The sequence below is a fragment of the Macrobrachium rosenbergii genome, chromosome 26 (genome assembly GCF_040412425.1).
Source record: "Macrobrachium rosenbergii isolate ZJJX-2024 chromosome 26, ASM4041242v1, whole genome shotgun sequence".
Lineage (NCBI taxonomy): Eukaryota > Metazoa > Arthropoda > Malacostraca > Decapoda > Palaemonidae > Macrobrachium > Macrobrachium rosenbergii.
In genome coordinates, this window is record NC_089766.1 from 30,410,695 (window position 1) to 30,428,316 (window position 17,622).

Below are 17,622 nucleotides of genomic sequence, written 5' to 3' on the forward strand. Positions count from 1 at the left end.
ACCTCATCCTCCCGCCGAATTAAACAGGTCGACCACACCTGTTACCCAACAAAGTGACTTTCCGCTGCTCTATCTGGACACGCTGCTGCTGCCTTCTTGGCTGAGTGTCGCCAAGAAGCGATCTGTCAGCCACGGTGCCACCCAAAACCTGACTGCCGCTGTCACTCACACCGTGACAGACGAAAACTCGCCAATCTGACAAAAACACTGAAGGGAAGGAGAAACAAGGGAACTACCCTAACAAGATCGTTCCAGCAAACAAACGACCGGACCTGACACACACACACACACACACACACACACACACACACACACACACACATATATATATATATATATATATATATATATATATATATATATATATATATATATATATATATATATATATATATATATATATATATATATATATATATATATATATATATATATATATATATATATATATATATATATATATATATATATATATATTATATATATATATATATATATATATATATATATATATATATATATATATATATATATATATATATATATATATATATATATATATATATATATATATATATATATATATATATATATATATATATATATATATATATATATATATATATATATATATATATATATATATATATATATATATATATATATATATATATATATATATATATATATATATATATATATATATATATATATATATATATATATATATATATATATATATATATATATATATATATATATATATATATATATATATATATATATATATATATATATATATATATATATATATATATATATATATATATATATATATATATATATATATATATATATATATATATATATATATATATATATATATATATATATATATATATATATATATATATATATATATATATATATATATATATCTCTCTATCTCTCTCTCTCTCTCTCTCTCTCTCTCTCTCTCTCTCTCTCTCTCTCTATATATATATATATATATATATATATATATATATATATATATATATATATATATATATATATATATATATATATATATATATATATATATATATATATATATATATATATATATATATATATATATATATATATATATATATATATATATATAATCACTAGCTGACCAACAAAACAGGCAACTGCCAGAAAACTCTGAATGACAGACAGGTAGGGAAGGAAGGGGAGGGAAAGGGAGGGAAGAGGGAAAGGAGGAGAGGCAGAAGGAGAGAAGGAGGAAAAAAGAAGGGAAAAGGGAAGGGGGAATCTGGGGAAAGGGCGATGGAAGAGTGAGGAAAGGTAGAGGGGAGGGAAGTTAAATCATTAAACTATCGCTGCTCAAAAAATCAGTAAAATCGAAGAGCAAAAGGAGTTAATGGTAAGATTAAAGTGTCCTGTCAAACTTGTTTCCCAATTTTTTTATAAATGAAACGATCCATTTGAGGCATATCAACGAAAACAATAGAAATCCATTTCTTTCCACGTATCAGAGATTCTGAATTTTATACGCAATTAGCGTTCTAAATTTACGAAAAATGGCATGACAGTACATTACAAAAGGCATGATCGTGGCAAATAGATTCTTTAGGTGGCTAAACGTGATTCTCATAGTTTTTTTATTTATCATATCATCATTGTTAAAAAAAATCTTTCAATATTACTTATCAACAATAGACATATAACAATCAGTTTAAAACTCATACTTTTAAATTTTATTCGCAATAGATTTCGTTGCGCACTGAAAACACGAAATCTATCTCAACTACTATAGCTACTGATATGATTCACAGTAAAAAGTAAAGCAAAAATATGTTTAGTTTTAATACGAAGTCGACTAACTCGTGGGCGGATTGTGTTGATAATCTAAGAACATTTCCTCGAATTTGCTAACAACATGCATCCAAATAGCAAGTTTATGATTGATTATGAAAATGAAAACAAACTGCCCTCTTAGATGCAATGGTTTTTAGACGTGATGATCATTTTAATATTACGGTTTTTAGAAATAAAACTTTTATTGGTTTGGGTTCTAATTTTTATAGTAATTTTTTAAAATTTTCATTTTAAGCTTAACTCTTTCTCTACCCTCTTCCACAGGGCCTTTAACTTAATATCTGACTGGAACAGTTTTCGTAATGAAGTTCTATACCTCCATCAGTACTTTGTTAATATATGTTTCCTATCTCAACTTATTTACAAACATCTTTACAAAATCCTAAATAATATTTTCCATCAAAACTTGAAATACCACCGGCACCTAAACTACCTTTGTATACAAATGTTCCGCTAATTTACGACAAAAACTAAACTACTTTAATAATAACTATAATAATATAACAAAAACTTGTATCGAGACTCCCCCTCGATGTTGGACCACCTTGACGTGGTGAGGGGGCTCTTGAACCCCAGGAATTTGTTCCCAGGTTTGAGACCAAGTGTCTCATATTTGATGATATATTTGTTTGGATGAATTTTAGCGGAATTTTCCACTTTTCCTAAAATTTATTGGACCTGCTAAATAGGAAAAGATATCATAGCTGAGATTGGGTTTATATCCGAAGCTAAAATTAATAGTGGTAACTTTGGTAGGACATTATTATGATTAGCAAGAATTCGCTAGCAAACTGCCTCCCCCCCCTCCTTTGTTGTTGTTGGTTGTTCATTTACTGCCAGCCGGCCGATCGATAGACCATCTGTCTATCGACTTAAAAACAAGGGTTAAAAGATTAAAGGCGCTCCCATTTTTGATAAAGATCTTTCCTTCGAGGCAAAAGTAATCTGGCTTGGGTGTTTCTCCTACAGGCCAAAACCTCCCTGCGGGCAGCAGGTGCAATGAGTCAAAGCATCTGTGTTGGACGCCCCCTGCCCCATAGGAGGATAAAAGCAGAAACCCACGAGGTCGACACACACACGCGGGCTGGAAGATATGGAGTGAACTTGTGAAGACGGCCCCATCACCTGGCCCCATCGATGCACTTGCATCCTAACCACGTGGCCCTTTCCAAAGTATACTTTTCTTCGTGCCCTTCGACCTTATTCCTCGAGCCCACACGCCATTGCTTGGAGTTTCGAGGAGTCCCCATCGCCTTGCCCCTTTATGGAAGCCCTTGCATCTCACCACGTGGAAGAAACTCGCCCTCGGAAATCGCAAGTCATCCACGGACCGCCTTCAACGCGCCCTCGGAAAATCTGCTAAGGTAAAGTGCCCTGGAAGAGCCCCATTTCAGTCACGCTTTTGTCTCGTAAAATTTTCTTAAAGAGAAAGCCAGAAATCTCCCTTGTCTAATGTCCGTGCGCCTCTTGCTTCGGCAGTATTAATTCTTTATTACTCCTTTGGCACCCTCAGTGCAGCTTCGAATTCATTATTCTTTTGTCTGTTTTCATTACTGGCGTATAATGTGCATATCTCTCATTTCAGAGGGATCCTATTTCGTGGAAGCTTCTCGGGCTGTGTCTGGAATCCCCCAGTTTCATTCAATCGCGTAGGAATCTCCTTCAGGATAGTAATCTACTTGAGTTCCTCTTTCCCGAACTGATATCATTTATGTAAATATACTCCTTTAAATTTGCCCACGTGTTTTACGTAATATTTCCCTCAGTAACAAGAGCCCTATGCTCGTATGAAATTCTCCTTTGTTTTCCTCTTTTTACGTTTTCCTGTACCCACGAAGTCAGAATCACAAGCCTAAATTACCTTAAATCGTTGCTGCCTGTCTCACAGAGCATATTTCAAACTAAAACCACGGAAAAACGTAAAAATGGCGACCTGGCCATAGATCTCGTTTTGCAGTTGCAGTTCCCTAGCGTTGCTTTATTGCATTTGCAACTTGCCAGATCAGCTATTAGCAAAGCTAAGCTGGGTACGAGACAATTACGAACCTTATGTGTAAAACCAGCACACAGATCCAGAAAATTCCACGTAAGTAATGTGTTTATCTTAGCAAAACCTTTTACAATCGTGACTGTTCCTAGGAATTAGAAATAGGGACGCATGTAATCACTGAGAGAAAAGAACCGCCGTATTAGATTCGTTAATGCATGCCTTTCAGGATTGGTAGTTAGGAAATAACCAGTGCTAACCATCCTTTGCTTCGAGGAACAGTGCGAAATTCCTCTGTGTTAAAATCCTTGCCATATTCTTGCTTCTGAGGAATAGTGCGAAAGAAATTCCTCTGTGATAAATTTTACTAAATTTACGCATTTCGAATTAGCGAACTGTTATTTAGGCGCGAATAAAATTCCCACGTGGGACACGACGAAGTCAGCTTGCATTGCTGAAATTCTCTCAGTGTAGTTAGAATTCGAGTTAGGTGTTAGGAAGGCGAAATTTAAACTCCGCTTATAGGGAAAATTACTAGGCCGTTGTACTGTTATCCTCCTCGGTGTTGGCCAAACGACCTGCACCCCCACCCCGCCCATGCCCCAGTGTAGCATTTTATTTTTTTTTCCCATTCATTTCCCAGCATACATTTTTCTTTTGGGTTTCCCGTTAGTAATTTCTAAGTCCTAAGGGACGAATCGTAATTCAAGTCCTAAGTGACTCCTAAAAATTCCTATGTCGCACGTGGCGAAATTTCTCCAAATTCCAGTCCTCAGAGACTCCTAAAATTCTCGTCGCACGTGGCGAGAATTTCTCCAAATTCCAGTCCTCAGAGACTCCTAAAATTCTACGTCGCACGTGGCGAGAATTTCTCCAAATTCCAGTCCTCAGAGACTCCTAAAATTCTACGTCGCACGTGGCGAGAATTTCTCCAAATTCCAGTCCTCAGAGACTCCTAAAATTCTACGTCGTACGTGGCGAGAATTTCTCCAAATTCCAGTCCTTAGAGACTCCTAAAATTCTACGTCGCACGTGGCGAGAATTTCTCCAAATTCCAGTCCTCAGAGACTCCTAAAATTCTACGTCGCACGTGGCGAGAATTCCTCCAAACTCCAGTCCTCAGGGACTCCTAAAATTCTACGTCGCACGTGGCGAGAATTTCTCCAAATTCCAGTCCTCAGAGACTCATACAAAATTCTACGTCGCACGTGGCGAGAATTTCTCATTCCTGCGGGAACCCAAAATTAAGTACTTTTGAGACATTATATAGTGTAGTTCACACATCTAAGCCCTTACGGGACCGATCATTCTAGTTCGTTAGAACAACTCCTTAACTTCACGCTACAGCCGGCCAAGTCCGGCGTGACAAAATCCAACTACGTCTTCCGAGACGCATATTAGAACTTCGTTCGCCAAGAACAACCACGTCTTTCCAAGACACGTCCAATTTTAACAAAGAGTCTTTTCAGACATATCCTATACCCATTATTCCAAGATGGCTAATACCAGAGCCCAACAAAACGAGGATTTCAAATTCTACATGTCCGCTGGGAAGGACATGGGACTATCGGGGCAAGATCTGAGAGCATGGGTTCAAGAGAGAGTGGACGATGCCAAGGCTGAGAGAGCAAAGAGAACGTGAAGAGAGGAGAGAGAACGTGAGGGAGAGAGAGAGGCAAGAATTGCCCAAGAGCAGGAGAGGATAAAGAACGTGCAGAGAGAGAGAGGAAACGAATGCCCAAGAACAACGAGAGGAGAGAACAGAATCGCTCAAGAGCAGGAGAAGGATAAAGAACGTGCAGAGAGAGAAAGAATTGCCCGAGAACAACGAGAGGAGAGAGACAGAATCGCCCAAGAGAAAAGGGAGGAACGAGAATGGGAAGATCGAGAGCGACAGCGCCCCACGAGCTCCAGATGCTAGAACGACAGCCCGCCACCCCCCCGCCCCCTGCCGCGGTGATGAGTGCCCTCAGCCAAGCTCACTCGTTCATGCCAAAATGGACAGAGTCCGAACCCGAAGTATGGCTTGAAAGGGCCGAAAGAGTCCTGGAGTGCTGCGATCTCTCCCCGTGGAACTCTCCCTTGTTCTCACTAAATTCCTGGGCGGAAAGGCCCTCGTTGCCTACCACGCCCTTCCCGCAGACGATCGGGAAACTGGGAAGCCGTCGCCAAGCAGTTACGAAGGCGTACGAGATTACCCCCTGAGCGGTGGAGGAGACGTTGGAGAGAGCAGCCCAGAGAAGCAGGCCAGACTTGGTCCGATTGGGCGTACCATTCGGAGCGGGCGTTGACAAAATGGCTCGATTCCGAAGGAGCCACTAACACCGCCGAGGTACTCGAGCGGTTTAAATTCGAGCATTTCCTGCGCTACGCCCCTCCTGCCCTCGCCACTCATATAGTGGAAAAAGCCCCAGCAACACTCACCGAGTGTTGCCGAATAGCAGACATGTGGGAAACTCACCACCCTCAAGAAGGATCCATGGGGCGGAAGATAAATCCCCCGTCCCTCCTCGGAGGTTCAAATTCCCACAAAAATGGGAACTCGGGCAAGCCCCTAACTTGCCATTATTGCAAGAAAACGGGGCATTCCTCCGAACAGTGCCGAACAAGAAACCGGCTCCTCTCTCTCCCAGAAAAACCGACAAATAACTCGCCCGCGCCCTCCACAGGGGCAGCGCGGAAAGATTTCAGCCAGACCTTTTGCACGGCGTGCAAGGTCTATGGCCATTCTCCGCATGGGCGAAATGCCCACGCAATAATAAATCAACTACTCCCACCGTCGCCTTGGCCGTCACAGATCCCAAGTCATTAGGCCCTCCGCCGAAGGGCCTGTATACGTGGCCCCTCCACGGGGTAGCGAGCCAGCCCGCGCCGAAAGTCACTGCATTCGAGGACTCGGACGCACAAATCTCCCTCATCCGAAGGGACAGAGTTCCCTACGGAGCTATCGTCAATAGACGAAAACTCGTCACGATCGAGGAATAAATCAATTTAAAATGATATTCCCTACGGTCCAATTGAGAGTCACAAGACCTCGCCAATCCAAAATTTGCAATCTTGCAGTAGCAAGCCATCTCCCCGGAGGCTATGACGTCATCCTGGGACAGGACTTTCAGTCCCCACCGAAATCACGACAATCTAGGGGTCCCATCCCCGAATCATTCCGCGGGCGCGAGTTTTCCTCCCCGCTTCTCCCTCAGCCAAGACTGGCGCCCCCTGGGTACCAGGAGGACATGCAGTCCCCACCAGTGCCACCTGAGTACAATGTACAGTGGCCCCCTCGATCGGTTCCCGATCCAATTCCAGTGCCTGGCCCTGCCTCAGTGCCAGTGCCAGGGCCCCAATCAGATCTCCCTTCAGGAGATGCCAATTTCCTGCCGGTGCCACTTGCATGCCCCGAGCAGGGCCAAGCTTCGTCCGTCCTGACCGACGAGCCCAAGAAACCTCTGATAGCGCCTGACTCTGCCCTAGTGCCAGCGCCAGAGCGCTACGCCGATCTCCATTCACGGGATCCAACTCAGGACCCCTCTCTTCCCCGGCCTGGCACCGCTACCAGCGTCGGTCAGAGAGACGGTTCCTCCCGACCACCGCGGAAGCTCACCTGCAGGTGCGGCCTCGCAACCCGTGCCTGAGCTGGTCATCGATACCTGCAAGCCGCTCACGCCACCCCCGACCGCCTCCTCTCTGCCTCAGTCCGTCGCCGACGCAATTGCAAGTCAGGATTCTGCCATATCTCACTTGGCCGATGAACTACAAGAGCCGCGACGGATCATGGTAGAACCCGCACGGAACACTCCCTGCGTCAGCTGTCGCATCAGCAGGCCCAGGTGGTACTCCGTGCCGCCCTCCTGTCGCGGGCCCTCCGCTTCCCGGCCGAGGACGACTGTCCCATTAAGAAAGACTCGAGGCGAAATTACCACGGGCGTGGGACATTCCAGGTAATTTACAAAGAGCTCTAGAGCTCCCATGGCACCTGTGCCGCCATTTCATTTTTCGAAGGTCTTGGCACCCCTAATCCAGAAGGGGACGTCAGACCCTCCTCTATCTTCCTCCGTTCCTCAGGAACTTCTATCTCTTATCACCTTCTATTAATCTTCCCTTAAATTATCCCCACAAGAGGCAATTAAATACGTTATACCATTCCCCTCACAATGTATAAATCATTAAGAATAACAGAGTGAGAAGTGGCACGCCCTTGCGCCCATACCTTGGCACCGGGCGTGCGTGTCAGCCCCTCCTGAAGGAGTTGCGCCCTTCGGGTGCACTTTTCTCGCCCTGGGACTGAAAGGATAGTCCGGGCCGTAATTTATAGGCGAAGGACAATAAATTCCCGCCTAACACAATAAAGCCCTCACTCTTTTTCCCTTAGTTCTTCTGCCAATATCATTTACTTTCTTTTAGTTATTTATTTATCTTTAATTTTAATGAATTGCGAGTCATAAACTCTTGTCCTTGTGATTTAAATGCCCCTTTCGTAAGCTCTGAGGGACGTGTCCCGCCGTTCATATGCGGTCAAGTTTCATTCGTAACGTCTTGGTAATTTTCCTTTTGTTATTATTATCCCTTTTCCCCTTCCATTATAAGATCTCTGTTTGTCCTACATCTTTTGTCTGCTCGCCCGTCATAACATTGAGTAGGCAGTGGACGCATAAAATTAGCATAGTTTAAGGTTAGCGAATTAAAACCTCGCGAATACTCTCGCCCGCATACGGGCTGTCAAAATCCGTGTGGGGCTGGCTAAGCAAAAATACGTTAAAACGAAGATAAATTATCAATGCGAATATGTATAGTCATTACAGTATCGCGTAAAAGGGGATGTCATTTACAAAAATAAACGCTGTTTTTAATTTACACAGCCTCTTCAAGGCAGATTGTACTAACCGCATGCATTTTATCTAAAATTAAGTAACCGTGTATTTTAATTCTTGAACAATAACCTTTCTTTTCATTTGTTGGCCATAGCCTCATATACGTGGTTCTATAATTCACAATTGTTCGAGTCACATTATAAGGTTACCAGTGGGTAACCAAATCTAAAGTAATTATTCTTTTGCAAGTGTTTAAATCACTTTGCGTTCTGTTAACGAAAATTGTCCCAATGTGTTATTAAAAGTAATGTCACAGCTTCATAAAACCCTTAGGAGTAAAGTTCATTGCAAGGCAGAATGTAGATTAACGTAAAGCACTTGCCGCTCATTCTTGAATATCGATGTACACACCCGAAGGAGGTATGTACATCATCTTGTATGGGGAGGTATTATGATTAGCAAGAATTCGCTAGCAAACTGCCTCCCCCTTTGTTTGTTGTTGTTGTTGTTCATTTACTGCCAGCCGGCCGATCGATAGACCATCTGTCTATCGACTTAAAAACAAGGGTTAAAAAGATTAAAGGCGCTCCCATTTTTGATAAAGATCTTTCCTTCGAGGCAAAAGTAATCTGGCTTGGGTGTTTCTCCTACAGGCCAAAACCTCCCCTGCGGGCAGCAGGTGCAATGAGTCAAAGCATCTGTGTTGGACGCCCCCCTGCCCCATAGGAGGGGATAAAAAGCAGAAACCCACGAGGTCGACACACACACGCGGGCTGGAAGATATGGAGTGAACTTGTGAAGACGGCCCCATCACCTGGCCCCATCGATGCCCTTGCATCCTAACCACGTAGCCCTTTCCAAAGTATATTTTTCCTCGTGCCCTTCGACCGTATTCCTCGAGCCCACACGCCATTGCTTGGAGTTTCGAGGAGTCCCCATCGCCTTGCCCCTTTACGGAAGCCCTTGCATCTCACCACGTGGAAGAAACTCGCCCTCGGAATCGCAAGTCATCCACGGACCGCCTTCTACGCGCCCTCGGAAAATCTGCTAAGGTAAAGTGCCCTGGAAGAGCCCCATTTCAGTCACGCTTTTGTCTCGTAATATTTTCTTAAAGAGAAAGCCAGAAATCTCCCTTGTCTAATGTCCGTGCGCCTCTTGCTTCGGCAGTATTAATTCTTTATTACTCCTTTGGCACCCTCAGTGCAGCTTCGAATTCATTATTCTTTTGTCTGTTTTCATTACTGGCATATAATGTGCATATCTCTCATTTCAGAGGATCCTATTTCGTGGAAGCTTCTCGGACTGTGTCTGGAATCCCCCAGTTTCATTCAATCCCGTAGGAATCTCCTTCAGGATAGTAATCTACTTGAGTTCCTCTTTCCCGTACTGATATCATTTATGTAAATACACTCCTTTAAATTTGCCCACGTGTTTTACGTAATATTTCCCTCAGTAACAAGAGCCCTATGCTCGTATGAAATTCTCCTTTGTTTTCCTCTTTTTTTACGTTTTCCTGTACCCACGAAGTCAGAATCACAAGGCTAAATTACCTTAAATCGTTGTTGCCTGTCTCACAGAGCATATTTCAAACTAAAACCACGGAAAAACGTAAAAACATCAACTGCCCGATTATGTTCGGACCTGAGAGTTATCACATTTATAACTCAAAGGCGGAACTGTTCTTTAGGGCTAGACCACGGAATCCAGGGTGGGTCTGGTTTTGGGGACAGGACTCTCGGCATTCTATTTGGTTTGCCCATAACATGATTAGGGTGGGAATGATTGCATTCTAGTAATATTGTCAGTCCTAGCAAGCGGGTTTTGCTTACACTTGGGCCACTCTAATCATGTTGTGCCATCCCCTGTGGGGTAGGGTAGGGAGCGGACGTTTGGGAGTCGTTTCTCGCTTGTGCCATTGGTGGAAGAATAAGCTCCATGAAAGGCTGATGATATCTTTTTAAGGTTTTCAGGTTCTATTTTTTTATTATATATATATATATATATATATATATATATATATATATATATATATATATATATATATATATATATATATATATATATATGTATGTATGTATATATATATATATATATATATATATATATATATATATATATATATATATATATATATATATATATATATATATATATATATATATATATATATATATATATATATATATATATATATATATATATATATATATATATATATATATATATATATATATATATATATATATATATATATATATATATATATATATATATATATATATATATATATATATATATATATATATATATATATATATATATATATATATATATATATATATATATATATATATATATATATATATATATATATATATATATATATATATATATATATATATATATATATATATATATATATATATATATATATATATATATATATATATATAATTTTGTCTCCAGTCTCTATGAAAAGTGATCATAAGGATTTAAGTACCCCTGGGCCCTTTCCTGGTAATGACTCCGCACAGCTGACGTACGCTGGAACCTCCTCTGACAACCTTTCTCTGGAAAAGTCAAATAAAAATACTGATGCAATTACACTGGAACCCTATGCTCCATTACACAGTAAACAAAAAAAATATCTTGACCAAACCTTGACTCACTTCGATCCCTCTTTGGGAGTGGAAGTTGGTCAAGATTTCTGACCTTAAAAACGGAGAAGAAAATATCAGCATTGAAATTAGAAAACTCTTGAATCGATATTCAACTACTGAAATGTCATTCAAACAATTAAAAGATCAGATGTGGTTGACAGAAGCCACAACAAAAATCATTCAGAAAATTACTTAACTATAAAAAAATATATTAATAACATAAAGGTACATATAAAAAAAATGACAATATGAACAGTGTACAGGGTACCATAGTACTCCCTAATAATGACGAAGAACCAATAGACAAGAATATATTGCTTGATTTCCTTAAAAAAAGGCACAACAATGTACAACATTGCGAAATAGCCAGTAGACGGAGTAATGGAAAAACACTGAGAATAGCAAAGATAAAATTTGAAAGCCATGAATTACCTTTAAGAATTAAAACCATGAGCCAAAGCAGAGAACTGAGACCTTATGTTCCAAAACCACTACAATGCCAAAACTGTAGTTTGTATGGTTAATTCTAGAGATTGGGTCGAATCTTGAGAATAGGTTTGTTATCATTTTCAGGTTGCTTGGTAAGTCTTCATAGGAGTTACGTGAGGGTCAATTTTAATATGTGTTTTGATAAAGTATCTTGAGATAATAATTAGAGCTAGTATTACTGTGAAAAATATATACAGGTTTAGTCATAATAGGGGGGCTATTCGAGGGATTTTAAAATATTACTTTGTAATAATTCGAGCTTGACAAGCTCGTGTTATGGTTTAACTAATTTTAATCATTAGAAGTAGGCGTAACTACTATTGTAAGTTTAAAAGACTTACACTTGCTTTCAGTCATCTAATGAGTTATTACTGTTAGATGAAATTCAGTTTAAAAATGATTTAATTGAGGTTCTTTCCACGACGATTGGTATGAGCCTGTGGTTTGCCCCACAAATTTCTGAACATTGCCCGTAGAATAGCCCCGGTTGGTTGATTTGAAATCTGATTTGATTAAGTCGTCGGGGTACTGCATCTGCTTTTACCCCCAGGGCTGGAACTGTTCATGAGTGAATAACGTCTCCTGCTCTAATTAGAGCTCGAATTTGGGTGTTTATCGGTAGGATGATTCAATTATCCACTTCTAGCAGTCGAAACTCTCTTTCTGTGATATCTTGTCTTGACACTTTGCATGAGTCGAACCTGATTTGGGTGAAATCTGAGTATTCGTATCTTCAATATCATTGTCGTCCGATAGCTTTGAGAGTTACCCTAGGGTTGTTTACTTCGTCAAGTAATTATAATAAGTGCAAGGATGGGAGAGCAATAAAGATTAAAATAATTGCAGGTAGGATTGTTCAAATTGTCTCGATAGTTTGGTGTCCAGTAAAATTCGATTTGTTAGTGAGTTGAAGAATAGAGATTAGAGTATGAATCCGACTAGGTGGTGATGAGGACAGAACTAGTATTGCGTGGTCGTGAAAAGATTAGTTGTTCTATGAGAGGAGATGCTGCATCTTGGAGGTTAAGAGCTTTTCATGTTGCCATTATTTCTAAAAGAAACTAGGTTTCCTATTAGGAGCTTAAATCCTATGCAATGATCTGCCATTTTAGATAGTTAGCTGTTAAGGGGATTTTTATATATCTGTGATCTGCTTGTGGGAAGTTGTGTTGTCACTCAATAGAGGTTGGTATGAATAGGGAGAATAAGGCAGGTCGTTTGGATGTCAGAGCTTCTCATACTACTATGATAAATCCTAATACTGCGATTAGGGAGATTGATGAACCAATTGAAGATACGACATTTCATGTTGTGTAGGCATCTGGGTAGTCTGAATATCGTCGAGGTATACCATTTAGCCCTAGGAAGTGTTGAGGGAAAAAGGTGAGGTTCACTCCAATGAATATTGTTGTGAAGTGGATTTTTAATCATTTGGGATGAAGTGATATTCCGGTGAATAGCGGGAATTAGTGGGCGATTCCGGCGAAAATGCCAAATACTGCTCCTATTGATAAAACATAGTGGAAGTGGGCGACTACATAATATGTGTCATGTGGATAAATGTCAATAGATGAGTTAGCTAGGACTACTCCTGTTAATCCTCCTATGGTGAATAGGAAAATAAATCCTAGGGCTCAGATTAGCGAGGGGCTATAGGTGAATTGTGTGCCGTGGAGGGTGGCTGGTCATCTGAAAATTTTGATTCCTGTTGGCACAGCAATAATTATTGTGGCAGAAGTAAAGTATGCCCGTGTGTCTACGCCTATTCCAACAGTGAACATGTGATGGGCTCAGACGACGAATCCAAGAACTCCAATTGCTATTATGGCATACACTATTCCTAGTGTCCCAAATGATTCTTTTTTTCCCTGGTTCTTGCCTTACGATGTGGGAGATTATACCGAAGGCTGGGAGGATTAGAATATATACCTCTGGGTGTCCGAAGAATCAGAATAGGTGTTGGTAGAGAATTGGGACTCCCCCTCCAGCAGGGTCGAAGAAAGATGTGTTTAGGTTTCGATCTATATGAAGTATAGTGATGGCTCCAGCTAAAACTGGTAAAGAGAGGAGAAGAAGAATGGCCGTTAAGAATACAGCTCACACGAATAGGGGCAATCGGTCTATAGTTATCCCGGGGGCTCGCATGTTGAGGAGACTCCGGAGTGAAAAAATACCCAGGTCTGCTGAGGCCCCTGCATGAGCGGTGCCAGCTGCTAGGGGTGGGTAATCAGTTCATCCGGTACCAACTCCTCTTTCTACTATTCCTCTAGAGGGAAGTAGTGTTAGAGAGGGTGTAAAAGTCAGAATCTTACGTTATTTATTCGCGGGAATGCTGTGTCTGGTGCCCCTAGTATTAGCGATGCCAACCAGTTGCCAAAGCCACCAATTATGATTGGTATAACTATAAAGAAAATTATTACGAATGCATGGGCAGTAATAATTACATTGTAGATTTGATAATTTCCTGATTAATCTGCCGTGGTTGACTCAACTCTCGGCCCGAATTAAAGTCTTATGGATGCACCACTGTGCCTGCTCATGCTCCGGGAAGATGAACATAGAGTTCCAAATGTCTTTATGGTTTGTTGAGAAAAGCCAACGTTGCATGGGTTGGTGGCTGATAAAGGTAATAGATTGTAAACGGCGGCTGGATTTGTCTCTTATCCAGGCTATGAAGCTAGCTTAAGATGTCAGGCTGCAATCCTGAAAATGGACTATACTGTAGCTTATAAGGTTTAAGAGACTGATACTCTTGTTGGGAACTTTGAAGGCTACTAGTTTAATTAACTTAAAACCTTAGAATTGAATTATAAGGGCCAGGGGGAACAGAATTGGTGTCAGGTTGATTAGTCTGAATACTGCCATTCTCTGCGAATGCGTGGGTCTGAATGTTGTTATTTTTGGTGATTTTAAGGTGAGAGAGGTGATCGAGATTCGAGTATAGAAGAATAGTTGGCCTGAAATAAGGCAGAAAAAGTGTAATTACAGCAAGTCTCTCAAGGCACCTGGTTTTCTGTTTCGAAACTGGATATTGAAACTGTGTTGATATTTTGTTATCTGTTCACTAGTAATTTGTTTTAGTTACAAAGTTGTTAGGACTGAATTGAATTTAAGTGATGTAGCCATCAATGACTGGTGTAGCTTTCAAAGTAATTGTAAACTGGTGGTTTAATCAGGAAACAGAAAATAGGAGGCCTTACAACAGCAGAAAATAGATGAAGCTAAATTTGGCAAAAGAAAGTATAAGTTGGGAGGGTTATAGAGGGCAGTGGGTCTTTGGTGGTATATGTTGTGAAACAGACAATTGTTTGTTGTTCCCATTGAAAGTAGGGAAACAGCAAAACTCTAATATCAGAGATCCAAAAAGATTATATTGTGCCAGGGACCACGATCTTATTGGACTGCTGGAAAGCATACGATTGTTTAAGTCATGAAGGCTGCATCCACTTAAAAGTTAATCACTCTATGACTTTCATAGATCCAGTGACCGATGCCCATACCAACACCATTGAAAGGCGGTGGAGGGAGCTTCGTGACATAACGCCCAGGTATGGACGCAGAAAGTACAACTTTGTTGGCTACCTGTCAGTGGCCTATTTTAAAATTCATTTAGAGGACCCGAAAACCAGGTTTCACGCATTCCTTAAGGCAGCGGTGGATCTATACCTTCCACCCCTCTAAGGTCAGTTTCTGTACTTTTCTGATTTATTTCCACGATATGGTTTTATGTGTTTCATAATCAATGTCTCTTGGTATCCGTATTTACAAGGCGGACGTCCTGTATCTTCATGTCATGTCCATTTCATGACGTCACTTGCACATCGCCCATCCGGCAACTCTCGCATGTCACCCCTACCACCCCGCTCACGCAGCTTGTGAGTTTCGTAGTCAAGTATTGGGACATGGCTGCTTTTATTTGTGGTTTTCCTACAGTTTTAGTGTTTTTCATGAATGGCAAGACTTGTGATGCTGTTATTTATGTCCGACTCTACCTATCAGTCAGCCCCCACCCACTTATACTCACACGTGCCTTGTGCCCACCACGGAGTAACCCACCTACCCACAACTTCTCCTCCCTGGATCATATGGCTCCCTGAAGGTGGTGTATTCTTGGTCTTTACCAGAACACAAACATGGCTGCTCTGTTGACATATGTCTCCACCAGTGCCGTAATCCCAAAGTCCCCCATCACTGATGGGTAGAATGAGATGTAAATAACAGTTGACCCCCACAAGATAACTAGCTGCTTCTTCATCAAAGGCCCTAAAACTGTGGAAAACCAATTTCAAGGTAAAAGCAGCTGTGTCTACATTACTTAGAATTACTCATATAAATGTACATATTTATAAGTGAGTACAGGTTTCAGGTGGTGAAAAGACACTAAATGATCATCAACATAAATAGCCACATTTAAGCTCAAACAAAGGATCACTGAATAATTTACATTATTCAACAGGCAGAAAAATAATAAATATCTATAAATGAAAATAAATGCTTGACAGCAGCCATCAAAAATCAATGAGCACCAACAAAATATAAATACAAACAGTGAAATCAATAAACTCAAAGATAGGCAGCATAACAATAACGGTGACATATCACCAAAGCAGCATAAACAAAAACAGACAAATTCCGAAGAATTGTCGAGGCAATCATTAAATCGCCACTCCAGGATAAGCATAACCCAGATATAATCGGTCGAATCATCGAACACAACAATTAGCTGTCAAAACAGGAACGCATCCTCAGCACAAATGAACTAGCCGACTCGTCTGACAGTCTTTTACCGTCGCAATATCCTCTCGCTGCCACTGCAGAAGCCAAATCACACACGTGGAGACCTCATCCTCCGCGAATTAAACAGGTCCACCACAGCTGTTACCCAACAAAGTGACTTCCGCTGCTCTATCAGAACACGCTGCTGTCTTCTTGGCTGAGTGTCGCCAGAAACGATCTGTCTGCCACCCAAAACCTGACTGCCGCTGTCACTCACACCTGTGACAGAAGAAAACTCGCCAGTCTGACAAAAACACTGGAGGAAAGAAACAAGGGAACTACCTTAACAAGATCGTTCCAGCAAAGAAGCTGAACCTGACAACAACACACACAAACACACACAACACACACACACACACACACACACACATATATATATATATATATATATATATATATATATATATATATATATATATATATATATATATATATATATACTATAATATATATATATATATATATATATATATATATATATATACTAGAGCCTCGATGGCTCAGTCGGTTACAGCAGCAGCCTGGACTTAAGTAGAGGTCTGTGGCGCGGGTTCAAACCCGCAAGCCGACTGATCAGAGAGGCAGACACTTGCTATCGTGTAGACATCCCGGGGATTATATATGTAATCAACGGATAGGGTTTGCTTAAAAAAGCAAATGGATGTTACAGACTAAATACACGCACAAAACAAAGCCACTACAACACCTTCTAAAAACATAACAAACATCTCACGTCTCGAACTCTCGCCATACCCGCGCAATAACTTCGCTGCTGGGAAGAAAGGGCGTTGGGTCGGGTATGATACATGAAACATACGCTACCCGGGGTCTAGCGAATGTCAGGCAGGGCAGCGATCGAGACCACAGGTCTACCCTAAAAAGCCAAATCAAAAAAGTCCTTCAAAAGAGGCATGGTAACTTACCCCATACAAAAAATGGGAATAAAAGCACGTTAAAAGTAAAAAGAAGAAAGATATATATATATATATATATATATATATATATATATATATATATATATATATATATATATATA

General features: G+C 40.5%; 2 pseudogenes; both read right to left on the reverse strand.

Moving 5' to 3' along the window:
- Positions 1–12,195: 12,195 nt before the first annotated feature.
- On the reverse strand, positions 12,196–13,118 carry LOC136852794 (cytochrome c oxidase subunit 2-like; annotated as a pseudogene).
- A 639-nt stretch (positions 13,119–13,757) lies between these two features.
- LOC136853124 (cytochrome c oxidase subunit 1-like) overlaps positions 13,758–17,622 on the reverse strand; it is an 8,097-nt pseudogene continuing 4,232 nt past the window's right edge.